The 18,542-nt window shown below is 29.7% G+C and overlaps 1 protein-coding gene across 1 annotated transcript in view; it reads right to left on the reverse strand.

Annotated features, from left to right (window-relative positions):
* Positions 1-15,684: 15,684 nt before the first annotated feature.
* LOC115883563 (regulating synaptic membrane exocytosis protein 2-like) overlaps positions 15,685-18,542 on the reverse strand; it is a 112,998-nt gene continuing 110,140 nt past the window's right edge. The window contains exon 19 of the mRNA XM_030901925.1: positions 15,685-16,114. The gene's annotated coding sequence lies outside the window, so the exon portion shown is untranslated. The remainder of the gene's footprint in view (positions 16,115-18,542) is intronic.

Consider the following 18,542-nt stretch of genomic DNA (forward strand, 5'->3'; position numbering starts at 1 on the left):
GATGATTTTGAAAGAACGCATTATGGCCGTTAAAAAATTACTAATTTTACAATTTATATATTTTTTATTTTGAATCATATAAAAACCGAACAGTGGGGGTGTGGCCGAAGGAAATATATATTATATTTCAGAAATCTGTCTAACAATCCTGTCATGTTAAGCGACAGCCAAAATTCCAAACACACGTGCTTTGATTAAGGCTTGATAAGGTTTGCAGAGCTTCAGCATTTGCCATAAAATAGCCAGTAATTTGTTGCAAAACCATATAAATTATATATCACTGTAATCACAAAACTTCAATTTATTTTCGTATTATAACGGAATTTTAAATTATGTCTTTATTTTCGAGAAAATTTAGTCCAAACATAAGTAATATTTTGTTGATGTTTGACCATCAAAATCTTAAAAATAAAGAAGTTGCCTAAAAATGTGCTACAATAAGGATATAGTATAATTCTTTATCTTTAATTTCCTTCTTCATTTGTGTAAAAAATACCTAGCCAGTTTTACAAAAAATGTTAAATGCCGAACGGTTATTTTGCTACTTTTTCAGACTAGTGAAATAGACTCTTAAATTATATTTTTTGTACGTCACAACATTGCAAACAGAGAATAACGGTTGTATCAACAAGGACTTTAGAACATCTCTTGGTTTACGTATTTCTCCGAGAAAATGTATCAATGACAATCTTTTTTTCTTCTCTTAAAGTCTTCTAAAATTTGCCAAATTCCAAATTTCGAAATATAATAACGCAGAAAGTTTGTCTTTCAATTCAACAAAATTAGTAAGTAAATTGTAATTTTCTAATGTCTTTTTTTTTCGTCAGGCAACGATAAAAAAAATCTACACACTTAAGGTAAAAACAACTAGAGATACAAAAATGCTTCAATATACAAGGAGTTATTCATTAATAATAATAATATATTATCTTCTCGAATATATTTCAGGATTCATTTTTTTATATGTCTTTCTAATTTAATAAAAAACTTCGCTTTAACATATCGATGTTCTGTACAGTTTTGTTTAATTAATTTTTGGAACACGTCGGTACAGTAGCGTCACTATGTGATTTTTTTCTGGGGGAAAACGAGATATAATGCTAAAGGGGATACAGCTAACATATAATATACTATATATATTATTAACATTCAAACACATAAGTAACACATATATTTCACTAGTTTTCTAAGATTAAATTGACTTGGTTATTAAAAGAGACATCAGATAGCTATTTAATAAGGATTTAAAAGAGTATATTAACTTTTCTATATAAAAAGGGTATATTTCATGAGTAGTTCGCAACTTATAACTCTTTTACATTTAATCTTAATTTGAATGCCTAAGTAATATAAGGCTTCTTTTGAAAAAATAACGAAATAAATTCTAATAGTTTCGTTGTTTTTACTAAGTTTCACAGTAATTTATATTCTGACACACATTCTGTCTTTCAAGATTTATATACATGGCATAAACCCAGTATAGAAAAAAAAAGATTAATATACAGGGTGATTCACGGCCATGGTACGTTATCCGGTGATAGATTTTTTTATAAATTTGGATTTTTGTATAAAGGCACCTGCTCCATCTGTTTAAATTATTTTCAGCGTTACAGTATTGCCGCTTCATACTAAAAATGGTAGCGTCTTTGTTATTTTAAATAGAACACCCGGTATATTATTACATTTTTCGAAGTTACTTTCATATAAAAACATGATCTTGAATAAGCGTTTATTAAATCAAAAATTCGGCATATTGAAAGCTGAAATTTGGTTTATAGGTTAAGGAAAGTCGACATATATTTCACCTGTCTAAATCAACCGTTGGGATATCAAACAGGGAAATCAAAAAAATATTTATTTCCGTTTGATGTAAAATCGTTCAAATAATTGTTATTTTAAATCCAAGCCTCAGTGTATTATTTAAAAAGTCTAAATATAAGTAAAACTGCTTTTCAACGATATATTATGTTCAAATACCTAAACCATCTGGTTTCTTCAGTAAAGCCACCCAAATAGCATTTTCACGACTTGCGACCACATGTTTACTAAACACAACGTTGGATTAGTTACAAAAAATAGTTAGCTCCGTACTTTGGGTATTAAAATAAATGTAAACATTGTTGTAACGTTGTGTCGACGTTGAAGTAGTACTACAACAAAGTAAAAGCTGCTGCGACGTCGAATAAACGTTGTCTTGTAACATTTTTTGCTTAAGTGATCTTTAGGTGATTCGGACAACGTAGTTATAATGTTGGGCAACAAAGAGTTTTCCAAAGTCACTTTGAGGACCTATTCCAACAACGTTATACAAACGTCGTCTGTTTTACTAATTCCAACGTTGTTTAGATTTCCTTATTCTTACGTTGGTAGGACGTCGAGCCACTACCTTTTTGCAACTGTGTTGAACCATAATCTTAAATCTTAAATTTTCACTTCATTGTTCTGTTCAGTCAGACAGTTCAGTGTTGTTTTGTTTTTATAAAAAAAACTTAATTAAAATGGGACGTAAGGAAGGCACATATAAAACTAAATTTAAATATACATCGACATATTACCGATATTTTATCCACTCCCTCGTTTATTTAGAATATAGAGGGCGGCACAAGCTAGACTCTAGGATGATTAAATTAGGCAATCTTGCGACTAGTATACCTACTACCTGTTAAGGCTGAACTGCGACTTTATTAGTCCAGGGTATGCGACTACTGAACTACTCCATCTTAATCTCCAAAACAACAAACTGAAAGCCGCCATGTTATTGAATAAGAAAATGTTTCGTTCCTAAAATAGCAATTCCTGCTTTTGAATACATTAACTTGAAATATTTGACCCTAAACAACACGCGGAAACATTTTTTTTGATTGCGAATAAATTATTTTCATTTTACTAAAAAAAATGTCAAGAAATGTTTTAAAACTTCTGTAATTTTAAGGCCCATTAGTATTTTTCAAAGTAGAAACAATACATTTATCAATAATGTTGTTTGCGTTTAACTTTTTTGCCTTGGGTAACGAGTTACAGAGTTGTTTAAAGTGTTTCAATAATTATAATCTTCAAACATCATCCACACTTAAATACTTTTGTTTTGTTTTCCTTTACTGCCATCTGGCCTATGTCTTACTAAATCATAAAATAATATTTTTACTGTAATTATCCCAATTTAGGATATGCGACTTAGACGCCATATTATTATAGTTTTGTATTTCTGTGAATTAGATTTTAAACAACGTTGCAGCTTGTACTGAATTAGGCTACTAGCCAACGTAGGTATCCAACGTCGTTTCGACCCAAAAATTATTCTCCAAACTAGTGCAGACTAGGGTCGGCACGAGGTTGTGCCGACGTTGCGCCTCGACGTTTGGTCGCGTGACACAACGTTGTCCCGACGTCCAAATGCTGCTGGGCATTGAAAAGATAATTTTTTAAAACGACATCGTCATGATAACTAATTTTTTGAAATGGAACTATAATAATAGAATTATTAATTTTTAAATTTTTAAAGAGCTCTACTTAAGAAACCGAAAGTTATATGAACATTATACAGGGTGTTTCTAAACAAATGCGAAAGACTTCAGGGAGTAATTCCTTGTTAAAAATAAAGGGTAGTTTGCTTTATAAACGTTTGGTAAAAAGTCAACCATTAGGGAGATATCGCGGTACAAAGATGGCGGAAAAATAATGTTTTTATTTTTTATCTTGAACACGAAAAGAGATAGACTAATGAAATTTTATGGAAGCATTACTGTTATGAAAACACACTTTCTGGTAATTTTTTCAATTTTTTAAAATGAGTGGAAGGGGTTGAAATAAACTACCCCTATCATTCTTGTTAACGAAATTTAAAGAAAAATCTCATCAAACATACGCAAAAAAATAATTTGGATAGTTTAGTTTGTTTAGAAACTTTTTTATCTCTTGTGTTTTTTGATAAAACTCACCGATTTGAAATTAAAAAATAAAATGTAAAGCATTACCCCCATGTCAGGACAAAAAACATTTTTAAGAAAAAAGGCTTCGGAATAATTAATTGATCGTAATATAATAACGTATTGCAGTACAGTAATATCAAATAAAATAATATTAGAAACATCCTAAAAAGTGACAGCGGCCGACTAGATTTTTTCCTAAAAAAATTACAGTAGCCCACTAGATTCTTTATCTCAAAATGTTTTTTGTCCTCACATGTAATGCTTTACATTTTATTTTTTAATTTCAAATCGGTGAGTTTTATCAAAAAAACACAAGAGATAAAAAAGTTTCTAAACAAACTAAACTATCCAAATTTTTCTTTAAATTTCATTAACAAGAATGATAAGGGTAGTTTATTTCAACCCCCCACACTCATTTTAAAAAAGTAAAAAAATTACCAGAAAGTATGTTTTCATAACAGTAATGCTTCCATAAAATTTCATTAGTCTATCGCTTTTCGTTTTTGAGATAAAAAATAAAAACATTATTTTTCCGCCATTTTTGTACCGCGATATCTCCCTAATGGTTGACTTTTGACCCAACGTTTATAAAGCAAACTACACTTTATTTTGAAGAAGGAATCACCCCCTGAAGTTTTTCGCATTTGTTTTGAAACACCCCGTATATTGTTGAAAAGCTATTTTATTAGTATTTTGGTTTTTAAATCATATGCATAGGGGTTGAATTTAGGTAGAAAAATTATGAGATATGAAAGTAGTTTCCAAAAGTGTAATAATATACCGGGTGTTCTATTTAAAATAATAAAGATGCTACTACTTTTTAAATGATGCGCCAACACTATAACACTGAAAATAATTTAAATAGATCGAGCAGGTGCCTTTATCTTAAAATCCAAATTTTCAAAAAATTCTATCACCGGTTCCGCATAAACGTTTAACTTGCCATCGCAGTGTATCACCCTATATAAAATGACAAAAAGCTAAAAAAATTCAAGAGAAGAAAGAAGTATTTTTTTAACCAGGATTTTTTTCAAGTAACTTCAAATTTTAATCAAAAAAGTCATTTAGCAAAAAAATTCAGATAAATATGACGTAAGTCATGATATGAATTTATTTCTGATGTTTTCAAAAATAAAAAAGTTATAAGGGCGAGACTTTTTTTGATACCCAACACTGATTGATTTAAAAAAAAACTTTGCAAAATTACTAATAAAGAAATAAAAGTCTGCAAGTTCTCTCAGTACTACTAAATCAATATAAAACAGATTTGATATGTTTTATTTAAAGTTATTTAGGAAATCTAGTGTATTACTCCAACATTTATGTGTGATTATTCAGTGCCGTGCTAAATATCCCTAGATATTTTTGATTAGGGACGCTACTGGATTGGTTCTTACATTTCCATCGTCTATTTTTAAGAAAAAAATGTATATAAACTTGATATATTATTTTGTAGAAATAACATAAAACTGCTTTCGTTTGAATTAACTTAATATGTAATTCATTCTACAAGTATATGCTTTTCTATATACTACAACTTTTACAAATACTACTGTAATCAATTGGCACAAAATAATACCTTTTATTGAATATATACAGGGTGTTTCAAAACAAATGCGAAATACTTCAGGGGGCGATTCCTTGTTCAAAATAAAGGGTAGTTTGCTTCATAAACGTTGGGTCAAAAGTCAACCATTAGGGAGATATCGCAGTACAAAGATGACGGAAAAATAATGTTTTTATTTTTTATCTTGAAAACGAAAAGAGATAGACTAATAAAATTTTATGGAAGCACTACTCTTATGAAAACACACTTTCTGGTAATTTTTTCACTTTTTTAAAATGAGTGGAAGGGGTTGAAATAAACTACCCCTATCATTCTTGTTAACGAAATTTAAAGAAAAATCTTATCAAACACATGCAAAAAAATTAATTTGGATAGTTTAGTTTGTTTAGAAACTTTTTATCTCTTGTATTTTTTTGATAAAACACCGATTTGAAATTAAAAAATAAAATGTAAAGCATTACATGTCAGGACAAAAAATATTTTCTGATAAAGAATCTAGTGGGCTGCTGTAATTTTTTAGGAAAAAAATCTAGTCGGCCGCTGTTACTTTTTAGGATGTTCCTAATATTATTTTATTTGACATTACTCTACTGCAATACGTTATTATCTAGATGATTATTATTATCGTTATTATCACTAGATTCTTAATCTAAAAATGTTTTTTGTCCTGACATGTAATGCTTTACATTTTATTTTTAATTTCAAATCGGTGAGTTTTATCAAAAAACACAAGAGATAAAAAGTTTCTAAACAAACTAAACTATCCAAATTAAAGCATTTGCATGTGTTTGATAAGATTTTTTCTTAAATTTCGTTAACAAGAATGATAGGGGTAGTTTATTTCAACCCCTTCCACTCATTTTAAAAAAGTGAAAAAATTACCAGAAAGTGTGTTTTCATAACAGTAATGCTTCCATAAAATTTTATTAGTCTATCTCTTTTCGTTTTCATGATAAAAAATAAAAACATTATTTTTCCGCCATCTTTGTACCGCGATATCTCCCTAATGGTTGACTTTTAACCCAACGTTTATGAAGCAAACTACCCTTTATTTTGAACAAGGAATCGCCCCCTGAAGTTTTTCGCATTTGTTTTGAAACACCCTGTATATATAATATATAATATTACACAGGGTGTTTGCGAAATGAACTGTTAAATTTCAGGGAATGATTTGACCTCATGAAAAATATGGATTTTTTTTATTAACATGGGTTTATAAAAAAAAGAGTAGTTTTATAAATAAAAAAGAGTAGTTTTGTAAATACCAGATGTTTAACATTTTAAAAGTAATAAGTTTTTTGTAATAATCCTACTTTTTTCATAATTTTTGATGAGGAATCTCTACCTGAAATTTAGGTTTACATTTTCCGAACAACCTATATATTATACTATACTATATGATATATTATAACATATAATCGAATAAAAAAAAACGGCATCAAAGACATGTAGAAATTATCATCCATTGTCATCCCCCAGCCGTCTCTGACGCCGTTTTTTTTTCGATAATACGGTATTTATAAATCATATCAAATAAACTTTTAATCCCGTCATTAAGCTTGACCGGCACAGCGTTTCCCATTTTTACATATTTTCTTTTAATCAAAATATTTTAGAAAACAAAAATGAATAATTATAAATATATAAATCGTTATAATTTACATAAAAAAACTCACCTCCTTACATTGCCTGGAAACTTATGTGGTGAAATTTTGATAAAATAATTTAGTACATACTAAAAACACGGTATGTCGCTAGTGGTAGGAAAAATAATTTTTAGAGGTTACTAGTTTATTTGGTTGCCTGTGATATGCATATACAAGGTGTTTCCTAAGTAATCTAAAAAATAAAAAATCGTCAGAAAACGGATTGAAATGAAACGGGACAACCGTTTGATGAACAAGAAAAACTCAAAAGATCAATTTTGTTGAAAAGGATGGCCAGTCAAGAAAAAATATATTTTCTTTAAAAAAGCAGTGGTGTACCATTTATGTTAAGTAAAATAATCGATTTTTTTAATTTTTAACACCCTGTAGATCAGAAAGGAAGTACTTTAGACCCAATAGTTATATAAAAATTGTTTTAAGAACACATGAGGAATCACACCACAATTTTTAGACTAATTAGAAAATACCCTGTATATTGTCAACTTGACAATGATTGCTGATAAATCAAAAAATACCTTTTCAGTGAAAAAAGCCCGATTTTCGCAGAAAAAAATTTGATTTTTATTGAATTTGGGCCTGTGTCTGCAAATACCGGTTTGTTTTTTAATTTTCTATCTATCTAAATTTTAAATATCATAGTCAGAAATAGTTTTATTATTTATTAACTGTAAAAATGGTGTTTTCTTGTTGTGTTGCATCTTGCAAAGAAACTAACAAAACTGCAAAAATGCACGTGTTTCCAAAAGACGATAAGGTATGTATCTTAGATAAAAGAAAAATATATGGTATGTATTCGTTGTTTGATTTTTTTTTCGTTCGCTTTAAAATCTATAAATCTCGGTCTATACATTAGACAGCCAGTCGACTTACGATCATTTACATGAAACTCTGTAAAATAAAAATAAAAAAATAAACTGTAATATATATATATTCTTATGTTTTTACTCTGATATACTAATATAAACATAACAAACATTTACAGCAGAAAAGGCGAAGGCGCTGGGTTAAACGTAGTCTCTACTAAAAACACGGAGGGGCCCTTTGACCCAAAATTTTACTATTAAGTTTCATATCTATCTTAATACTAGATTATTTTCTTTTATCTATGCCTCCTTATCAGCAGTAAAGGGACATAAACGGCTATTATTACCGCTTTCCAGATCAAAATATATTTTTTCAACGGTTATTAAGTTGTTTTGGCATCTTGTACACTTCGTACTACAGGCGGTTGTAGAAAGAACAATTTTCGTCTGCTAGTAACAAATTTTAAGCTTAACACAACACAATTTATTTAAACCAGATACTCGTAATACAAAACTAAAGTGTCAAAGCGAATGACAATGTCAGGAAATAAATAAAAGAATGTGGCAACTTGACATTTTTACAGCAGAACTACCACCTGAATTGCAAGCGGGAAATTTAAATTCCAGTTAGTCAGTCCTGTGGTCAGTCCGTCGCCAAATATGTCCATGGTTGGCAACAATGAATTTAATATTTGCGCCCTCATGACGTAATTAAAAGTTTATTTGTTATCGTTTATACTTCTAGTTTATTTTTATCTATAGAAAGCATATGACATGAAATATTTGTATATTATATGGTGTCTCATCTGCATCTCTTCTGATTATAGACAAAAATATAAATTATAATATATTATCAATTTTATAATGAAAAATTTATATAATTTGTTGTGGATTTTTGAAGCCAAAATTTCCAGAAATTCACTAACAAGCATTCAAATATCAGAATACACAGATGGAATAACAGCATTTTTGCGTTAAATGCAAAGAAAAATTTTCTTAAAAATAGACGAAAAAATTTAGGATAGGAAAACAATATATTCACCATTATTTTTTTTTCAGTAACATCAGTTTGTTAAATCACAAGCAGGTAGTTCAACAGCCAACATAACATCATTATCACATGCAATTCATCAATTAAAAGATAACTATTTATACAATAAATGTAAGCATAACAGCATCCTTCAGCTTTTTTGTATTTACGTTAAACATTTTAATTCTTTTTCATTAAAAATACACAAACCATGTTGTAATAAATCTTATATTAATTAAACTATACTCCTTAATGACATGCTAGTGTTTAAAAGGGTGATCTTTGGGATTATTTTAAGAAAAAAAGTTCATATGAAGGTATGGTATGTCTTAAACATTTTAACTTTTGAGAAACAGGGTGGTTAAATTTTCTAAAAAAATCTGTTTACCTAATAATTTTGTAGTTATTATAGATATCTCTATGAAACTTGCCACAGGTTTTTATGCATCAAAATGCATTTTTTGATGTTCAACTGTCACTGCATCAGATGCACTAAAAAGTGATTTGACCCTAAAGTAAAATATCCTTTTTGAATTAGTAGTATTTTAGTTTAACGGCCTGAGCTGCCAGAGCTATTCGGCCATGTAATAGGATATCCAAGCCTGTACTTTGGTATTTAGATTGTTTTAGCAACAACCATGCGTCGAAAGGAAAAAAAAGAAATGATAGTTGTTTAAAGAAGAAGAATATTTTGAAAATAATCTCTCCAAAATTAATTTAATATAAAACCCGTGCGGACACCACTGGTTCAAATAAATAAAATTGTTTGTACCTCGAAAAAGGTACTTTGTTGCGTAGAAAACGTGTATTAAGATTCAATAAAATATATATATAATAACATCAAAGTTAAGTTATTATGATTTTTTTTTAGAAAATGTTACCACCCTGTATCTTAATGAATAATAAATATCTTCAAATGAAGTTTTTTTCTTAGAATAGGTCCAAGATTAACCTCATTAAATATTGACATTTCATTAAGGAAAATCCTGTATACAATGTGGCAAAAAAATCAGCATCATATGGAACTTTTTTTTTTGTTTATTGACTTTAGTAAAATTTGACTTGAGCGATAGTTTCTGCTTTGATTCAGATTAAAAATGACTTAAGAAAAATTCACCTCTTGTCCCCGGGTATCTGTCAAATTTGACATTTAATGTAACAAATGGATAAAAACTGTTTTTTTGCAGAATTTCGAAAAACTATATTTAAAAAAGTTGGTTCTTTTTTAATTTTATATAAGTGTACCAATCTTTAGCCATCTAGATGAAAATAAAATTTTCTACTTTTTAACCGATAGCAGCTGATTCTCGTGGTAGAAGCAAAAATAACTGATTGTAGTTCGTTTGCTAATCAAATATTTACCTAGCGGTCAGATATTCAGTTAAATTTATTTAATCTGTTAATAGTTTTTGCAGAGAAATACTTTATATATAATGATTTTAACTAAACTCAATAAATAAAAAAAGTTCCATGTGATGTGGACTTTATCTGTGACACTATTGTAGGTCCTCAAATATTTTTTAGTAACAAAATTATGATGCTTATATATATTTTAAAAAATGCTGTCATGCTCGAATGATTTTGGTATTTATAATGTACAATAAACGACGCATTGGTCGTACTCAAGATTTACCTTTTTTAAGTAAAAAAGCATTTGATCAATTCCAATAAAGCATTTTCACACAAAGAGAGGGAGCTTTACGAAGCTCATGGGTTAGTGGACAAATTCCAAACAGCTTAAATTCAAAAAAATAAAGAATCAGTGAGAAAAATAGAAATGTATTGACGAAAATTTGATGTGGATTGTATTTTTAGTGTAGGGCTCTCAAGTTCCTACAAACATAAATATCTTTGACAGACAAATCATAGAGCAAAAACAAAAATCAAAGTCATCTAAATTTTACAGCATGGCAAATTGTCAATATCAGTATTTCCTTTGAATAAAAACACTGGAGCTTCATTCAAAACATCGTGTTCGATAAGCGTAGAAGTTTGTTTCTTTAATTTCAATATAAAGGTTTATTTAGTGGTAATTAGTTTAGAAGTAATTAGTGGAATAAATTAGTGGTTTCAATTACACTTTTTACTTTTTAGTTTACGATCATTCACAATGTCTAAAAAACACAATTAAAATTAATAGAATATCCTAGCAACAGCTTGCGTTAGTTAGTTGTATCCAGGGGGGTGACAGTGAAATTGGAAACAGTCATTAGTGTCATTCCTGTCATTCTCCTCACGACAAGTATGGCCGCCTAGACAAGGACAGCATTGTTTTTGTCTAACTATTGTCTAACTTCACAGTTTAGAATTGACAGATTTCAGTTTCAGAGACAACTTCAGATTTGTTCTAGAACAAATTAGAAGATATTCGACGCCATTTTAATTCACTCCGTTTAGTTTTGTTTTGGAAGTTCAATTTAATATTTCGGCTGAAATTTATAATTATAAAGGTAATAAAGTATATAAAATATATATTACATGAAGAATCCTGGAGAAAATGACGTTTCTGCAGTAGTAGGTATGTCCCATGTATATGAAAAATGGGTAGTAAATAAACACTGTTTTTACATTTTTTAGATGCAAGAAAATGGTGTTATAATCTCTTTGATCGGCGATTTTTTTGAAAATGGAAACAATTTACAGCAAGGTAAGATCATTTTTAACTATAGCCAGCATTAGTTATCTCCAATATGTGCGATTTATTGTCAATAATGCAATAAATCGGACTGATAATCTGATTATGTTATCCGACTAAAAGTCTCTTTTTGCTTCTTTTTGATTTATAAGCCGGTCTCTTTGGGAATAATGGACGTTTTTTTTTAAACAGTATATTTATATTTTACACCTATTGATATTTTTACATTGTTAATTTTAGTATAAAAAAAAATGTTTTTCTGTTTTCAGGTTTTTGTATAAGGCTTCCTTTTTCATGTTCCTGTCCCTGATGGCTGTGAATACGTGTATTTATTTACAAATTACTGTAAGTCATGCTTATACCTTACTAATTTACGTTAAAATTGCATATAATTAAGTAATTGCTGTAGAAATCATTCAATTCTTTATTTTTTATATTTATTTAGTCACGTTGACTCATATTTCAAATAATAATTGTTTGTTTATTGGCAACAGCGAGAACACATAACATAAACGAAGAAAATTACAATGTTGAAGTAAGCGCAGGTGCGTACTGGAAACCGTTACCAGATACAAAAATATATGGGGCAACAATTCCGCTAACTTACCAAACAAGTTAGGATAAAGATAATATCTAGGAAGCGAAACGTTATGATGGCAAAGGATATTATTATCCACCCTAGCCACCCTCCCTGGAATTGCTGTAAATAAGTCAAATTTTACAGTTAAAATTAGATGTTGAAAGCGAAGAATAGAGGTACCCGAAAAAGGAAAACCGATTAAAGTAGAATTTAAGTTTAAATTTTCGTTCTAATTATCTAGTCAAAAGTCTGAACGTACACAAAATTTTTTTTTAGATTTCTTAATTTAATATATAATTCTTTTTTCAGTTTCTTAATTTAATATAAGGTAAAATCGAGTGATATATTTCTAATTTCTATATATAACATTAGCTGACACAGTAATTTTATGTGACAGAAGTATAAATAAAAAAAAATCGTAATTTCAAACGTATTTATAATAGGTATAATCTCAGTCTTTAAGTAAATGTATTTACTCGAAATCGTTATACGACAATTTTTAGCAAAAAAAAAATAATTTAGTAAATGAAACTAGTATAGGTAAATTCAAATGGTTCACGGTCAAGGTGCGAAACTTGATCACGACACGTCTCATGACATACTTTATGTGATAGTTTGCACTTTTTTTATTCTTTTCTTTTTATCTTTAATTATTTATAGTATTTGGAATCACTTTATAAAGTTAAAAAGACGAAATAGTAGGCGTTTAAAACATTTAAATAGATGTAATTTTTAAAATGAAAATATTTTTTTTAACTTTCTTGCGTGTCTAACTAATAGAATATTTCACACAAATTAGGTAGGAGTGTTCATAAATCCTACAAATTTGCAATGAAAATATAAGTTTATTGTTTGTTTTACGCCCAATCATATAAAAAATTTTATATTCTCTCTTGCCGTCAAGAACAAAAAAAAACAATGATATTCTGAACTAAGTTGAAAAATGAAATTAAACAAACAAACTTAAAATAGGATTAAGTTTGATATACTTTAAGAACTAGTTTATAAAACATAATAATTTAATACAATAAGCTGTAAGTAAGAGCACATATTTACTCTTTGTTCTCTTTTTTCATGTAATTACTGGTCAAAACTGCCAATACCAAGCAACAAGTCAAGGAACACCACTGAGAAGAATTGACGTATGAACTCAACCCTGAAGGAGAAAGAAGAATGTAGTACCACACCATCATGCCTATACGATGCAAACTGCCTACCCTTGTTTATGAAGCTTTGTGACCAGTACACCATGGTAATGCAGTCCGAAGCAAGTAGTCCAATTCAAAAATGGGTTCAGAACATGCTGTCAAATTTGGTCTGGCGATATAAGCAGCTACAGGAAGAGTTATTGTCTTGTTTAAAACTGCTCTCTTCTTCGAAAGATGAGTTAGACGCCAATCCAGATGACAAAACAAAATCATACTGGAATTTTGTTTCCATTGTCAGCCTACACCGATATCAAGAAACAACTCCCCTAAGGACGCAAGTATTGAGAAACAGCTTACCAAAACAAAGAGCTTTTCAAAGTGCAGGGAACGGGAGGCATGTGTGCATTCGTTAGGTTTAGGATGTGAAGGTGGATACTACAATCAAAACTTCAGTTTTCAGCCTCCGTGAGCAGCCGACGAGATTTGTGGGTGGGTGTTTTATGAACGAAGTCCAGTGCAAAGTATTGAAACTTAAAAACTATATAGGTATTGTGCAGTTCACGTTAGTGCCAGTATTAAAAAGACATTTTTTGTCTATATGTAAACGGCTTAATCGCCATCCTTAAACTTATAGAGAAGCTTTTTTTTATATTTTTTTAGTTAGTAATTTCTTTAAAAACATTTTTTTTAATTTTTTTTTAATATTGTATACTTAAAACATTTTTTATTATGAAACGTTAAGCACAATTTATTGCAATGTATAATAATTATTGTTAGAAAGTATAATTTCATAAATCTTGAATTATCGCTGGGGTCCAGCTTTAGAGGTGCGGGGGAAGTTCAAGGATGGAATTATTCGATATATAAAGTAACATATTTAATATTAATATATTTCGTAAATTAATAATTCGATTGAAAGGAAATATAAGATAAATAAAGTTCATTAGCATTTACGCAACAAAAGTAAAGTTTTAAAAATCAAAGTTATAAGCATAATTGGCAATTGCGAAAATATTTCCTTTCAATATTACAAATTTATAAAATCATCAAATCAGCACTAACGCGGTCATCGCACCGGTCATCGCACCGATAGACCAATAATGCTGATTCGATGATTCGACGTAACGAACCAATAAATACAAAAATGTCACCTGTTGGGGGAACAGTCGATAGTCGAGAATTGATGTTCGATAAGGTCGCGGTCGAGATTCGGGCATTGATGTTCCTGCCCCGATTTTCTGTCCCTGATGGCTGTGAATACGTGTATTTATTTACAAATTACTGTAAGTCATGCTTATACCTTACTAATTTACGTTAAAATTGCATATAATTAAGTAATTGCTGTAGAAATCATTCAATTCTTTATTTTTTATATTTATTTAGTCACGTTGACTCATATTTCAAATAAATATGTTTGAATTAAATTTTGTTTTCTTTTATTTATGATAAGAAAGAGTACAAAATACATTTAAACTAAAAGAGGGCCCGCCATTGAATAACCGGAAACGGAAATAAAAATAAAGCCATCATGTCAACCTGTCAACTGGAAAATTAGTTCTCCAGACGACAACGGAGGCTTTCGGTGGCGTATCGTGTTTCCACGATTTAACACAGAGTTGACACTTCTTTCTAGTTAATTATTTTATGGTTGTATCCATAGAGAAAGCCTAATATTTAGCTTATAAAACAATCAACTTTTGATTTCTAACCACAATTTCACTTGACGGAAAACAATCAAAGGCCAAAATGACATTTCTCCTAAGTTTCGAAGTTTATAAGTCGAAAAGTTTGATAACTTTTTTCTACTAATTGAAAATGTCTACCACTAATTTTGACGTTCTGAATGATTACATTGAAATTAACGGAACAAACTTCTACGCTAATTGAAACCACTAATTTATTCCACTAATTGTTAGGTTCTGAATAAAGCTTAAGCATTCAGAACGTTAAAATTGGTGGTAGTAATTTACACACAATTACTGGAAAAAGTTACCAGACTTTTAACTTTAACCACTAATTATAGCTCAAGATTCGATACCACTGACTACAGCAAGCGGTTGTTAGGGTATTCTACTAATTTTAATTGTATTTGTATAGACAAACTATAGGTTTTTTAATACAAAAAAACAATAGTAGGCAATTGCCTAATCACGTTTAAGCTGTACAGGAATCTGTCCAGACAAACATATCACTCACTAATATAAACGCCCTGTATAATAATACTCGGATATGATTTTTGGTGACACTAAAACTGTATGTGTGCGTGGTATCTACACTTATGGATTTTTCACTTTTTTAAATTCATTTTTATACACTATTATTCCCTATTCAAGCTACTTTGTCTAAACTATAGTAGTTGTATTAATTGTATCTTGGTATCCATCCTTGTCTCTCTATATTGTTTAATACAGTAATGAATATTATTTCTGATATACTCGTAAATTAGTTTTTATTTTCATTCGTCATATTTTTTATTCTTGTGCAGGTGCTCTAAATATCATCGTGATTGGAAAGTTTTTATATTTTTGTTTATTTATTTAATAATCTCCGTTTCTCGAACATAGGTTTATATATTTGTGGGATATAGTCCTGTGTATATCTTGTTAAATAGGAATATACAAATTGTAAATATTTAGAGCACAAATTTTTGGAAAATTGTCTTTGTCAATATCTTACTAGTATGATAACACAAGGTTTAAAAGTTAGGGTTTTTTTCGTCTTCTAAACTCATCCGCCCAGAAGAACGCTCTTCTCACTGCAACAAAAACAAGAATATAATTAGTTTCAGTAAATAATCAAGAAAAAAACTAAAAATTTAAACTAAATCTATTTAAAAAAAAATTGCTACTTTATTATCATTGCTTATAAAATAGTTACATAATATACGATAAAAAAATAGCGTCAAAAACGGCTGGGAAATGACATTGGAGGATAATTTTTGCGAGGTCAAGTCCTAGGCGTCATTACTTGACCCGTATTCTTCTCTATTTTATTTAATGGCGCTTACTGCCAGTTGATTTTAAAAATGATTGTAATTTCTTTTTATATTAAGTAAAAACAACCGTGACTCACGGCCTTGAATGATAGTCGTGACGGCCTTGAATGATAGCCGTGACGGCCTTGAATGATAGCCGTGACGGCCTTGACGCACGAGCTAGTGAGAGGGAGAGTGGTAACGGCAATGTTGACACAGCTACCCCGTTCGGGGTAGATCTACCCCTTTATAAAACAATTTAACCCCCGCTATTTCGTGATAGTCTACCTCGATGAAAAATAATCTGTGACAACCTTTGAATAAGAAGAAGGACAACATTTTTTTAATGAAGGAAAAATAATCTGTGACAACCTTTGAATAAGAAAGGTGACAACACTGGGTAAACAATTTGAACCATACGTGGCTAAGAAAATCACTATAATAAATTTGATACTGTATGTACCAACCTTGATGTGTACCAATATCCTCTGGTTGTTGCATGCATATATTCGGTCTACGTAAAGCATTTAGCTCATTTGCCAGCTCAGAATTTGAATTTGGAGATATTTGTTAACTCGAATTTTCATTGGAGGACACTGTCATATTTAATTCAAACCAATAATCGACGAGAATATTCGTATAAATTAATAAAATTACTGTAAATCACTACAAATAATTAATAATACACAAAACATTTATACAAAAACAGACTACACGAAACGAATTATTGGTTAGTAGTAGTTGCGTAGCTAGATATTCTGTGATAGTAATCAGAGATAAAGATGTAATATTTTGGTTTAATGGCCACAGCTGCAAGGGCAATCCGGAAGGGGATAGAATTATCGTTTTTTAATAAAAATTAAAAAAAAACAATATAAAATTTTATAGCTAGAATTAGGGAATGCAATCCAGCACCAAAATCTCAATCCCGCAAACCCGCGGGATTAAAGCAATCAATCCCGCGGATTGATTGCTTTATGGCAAAATTGCGGGATTGTAAACAATAAATGCTCTTCTTTTCTCTCTTTGATTTTGGGATGCGGTTTGGACCAGGTTTTAGACGCATCTATTGTGATTAAGATGCTATGTGGTTTTCGAAAATATATTTAGCGAATTCTCGTATACAGGGTGTTTTATAATAGTGTACAAATTTGGTTAAGTATTTTTTTTACCGAAAATTTACAATTTTTGAAAAATCGAAATTTTAACTATGTACGACTAATCTGTATTGGAATTAGAAAAAACAATTTGGTATTTTTTTTTAAATTTTTTGTTTTATGATAAATACGAGTTTTTTTTTTCGAAAAATATGCATTCATAGTCCTAAATAATACATTTGGTCCTAAATGGTACAAAAGGCATTGTACATACATTTTGCATAGGCCCACAATATACTGATATAGCGTGTATCTTCTATCTGTACAGAAATTTGGACCGATGTATACGAATTTATCTACTTATTTTATAAATAAAAATATTATTCTGATGTTGAAGATTTTTTTCAACTTATGTTAGTTATCTGCTTTTAGATACACTCTATATTAATAATTTTTTGGCATATGCAGAATGTATAAAGCTTTTTGTACCATTTAGGACCATCGTATGACTAAAAATGCATATTTTTCGAAAAAACATCGTATTTTCCTTAAAACAAAAAAAAATAAAAACCCGATCAAATTGTTTTTTCTAATTTCAATACAGATTAGTCGTACTTGGTAAAATTTTTTTTTAAAAATTGTAAATTTGCGGTAAAAAAGATTCTTGACCAAATTTTCACTCATATAAAACACCCTGTATACGAGAATTAGCTAAATATATTTTCGAAAACCACATAGTATCTTAATCACAATAGATGCATCTAAAACCTGGTCCAAACCGTATCCCAAAATCTTTTTTAGTTTAAGAGATATTCAACTTTAAATTTACCCTAAAATTTTGCTTGTCCCGATAATTATGTCCGGCAGTTTATTTGACGAAATTGTCGACATGTACTAGTTAAACGCTTTTCTTCACTTACGCACGCCAGAAAGAAATCTAACAACTAACCTGTTTGTTTCACTTATTTTTAATGGCCAAGCCGTAAGGGAAATCCGCTGGTGTCGATCCCGCAGATCCCGCGCGGTAAATCCCGCGCGTTTTCCCCCGTTTTATCTATTATTTTGTAAATAACGTCTAGAGATTAACCTTGTTAAAATTATCATCGATTGTC

This window comes from Sitophilus oryzae, unplaced genomic scaffold, assembly GCF_002938485.1.
Source record: "Sitophilus oryzae breed Bouriz unplaced genomic scaffold, Soryzae_2.0 scaffold_1947_pilon_pilon, whole genome shotgun sequence".
NCBI lineage: Eukaryota > Metazoa > Arthropoda > Insecta > Coleoptera > Curculionidae > Sitophilus > Sitophilus oryzae.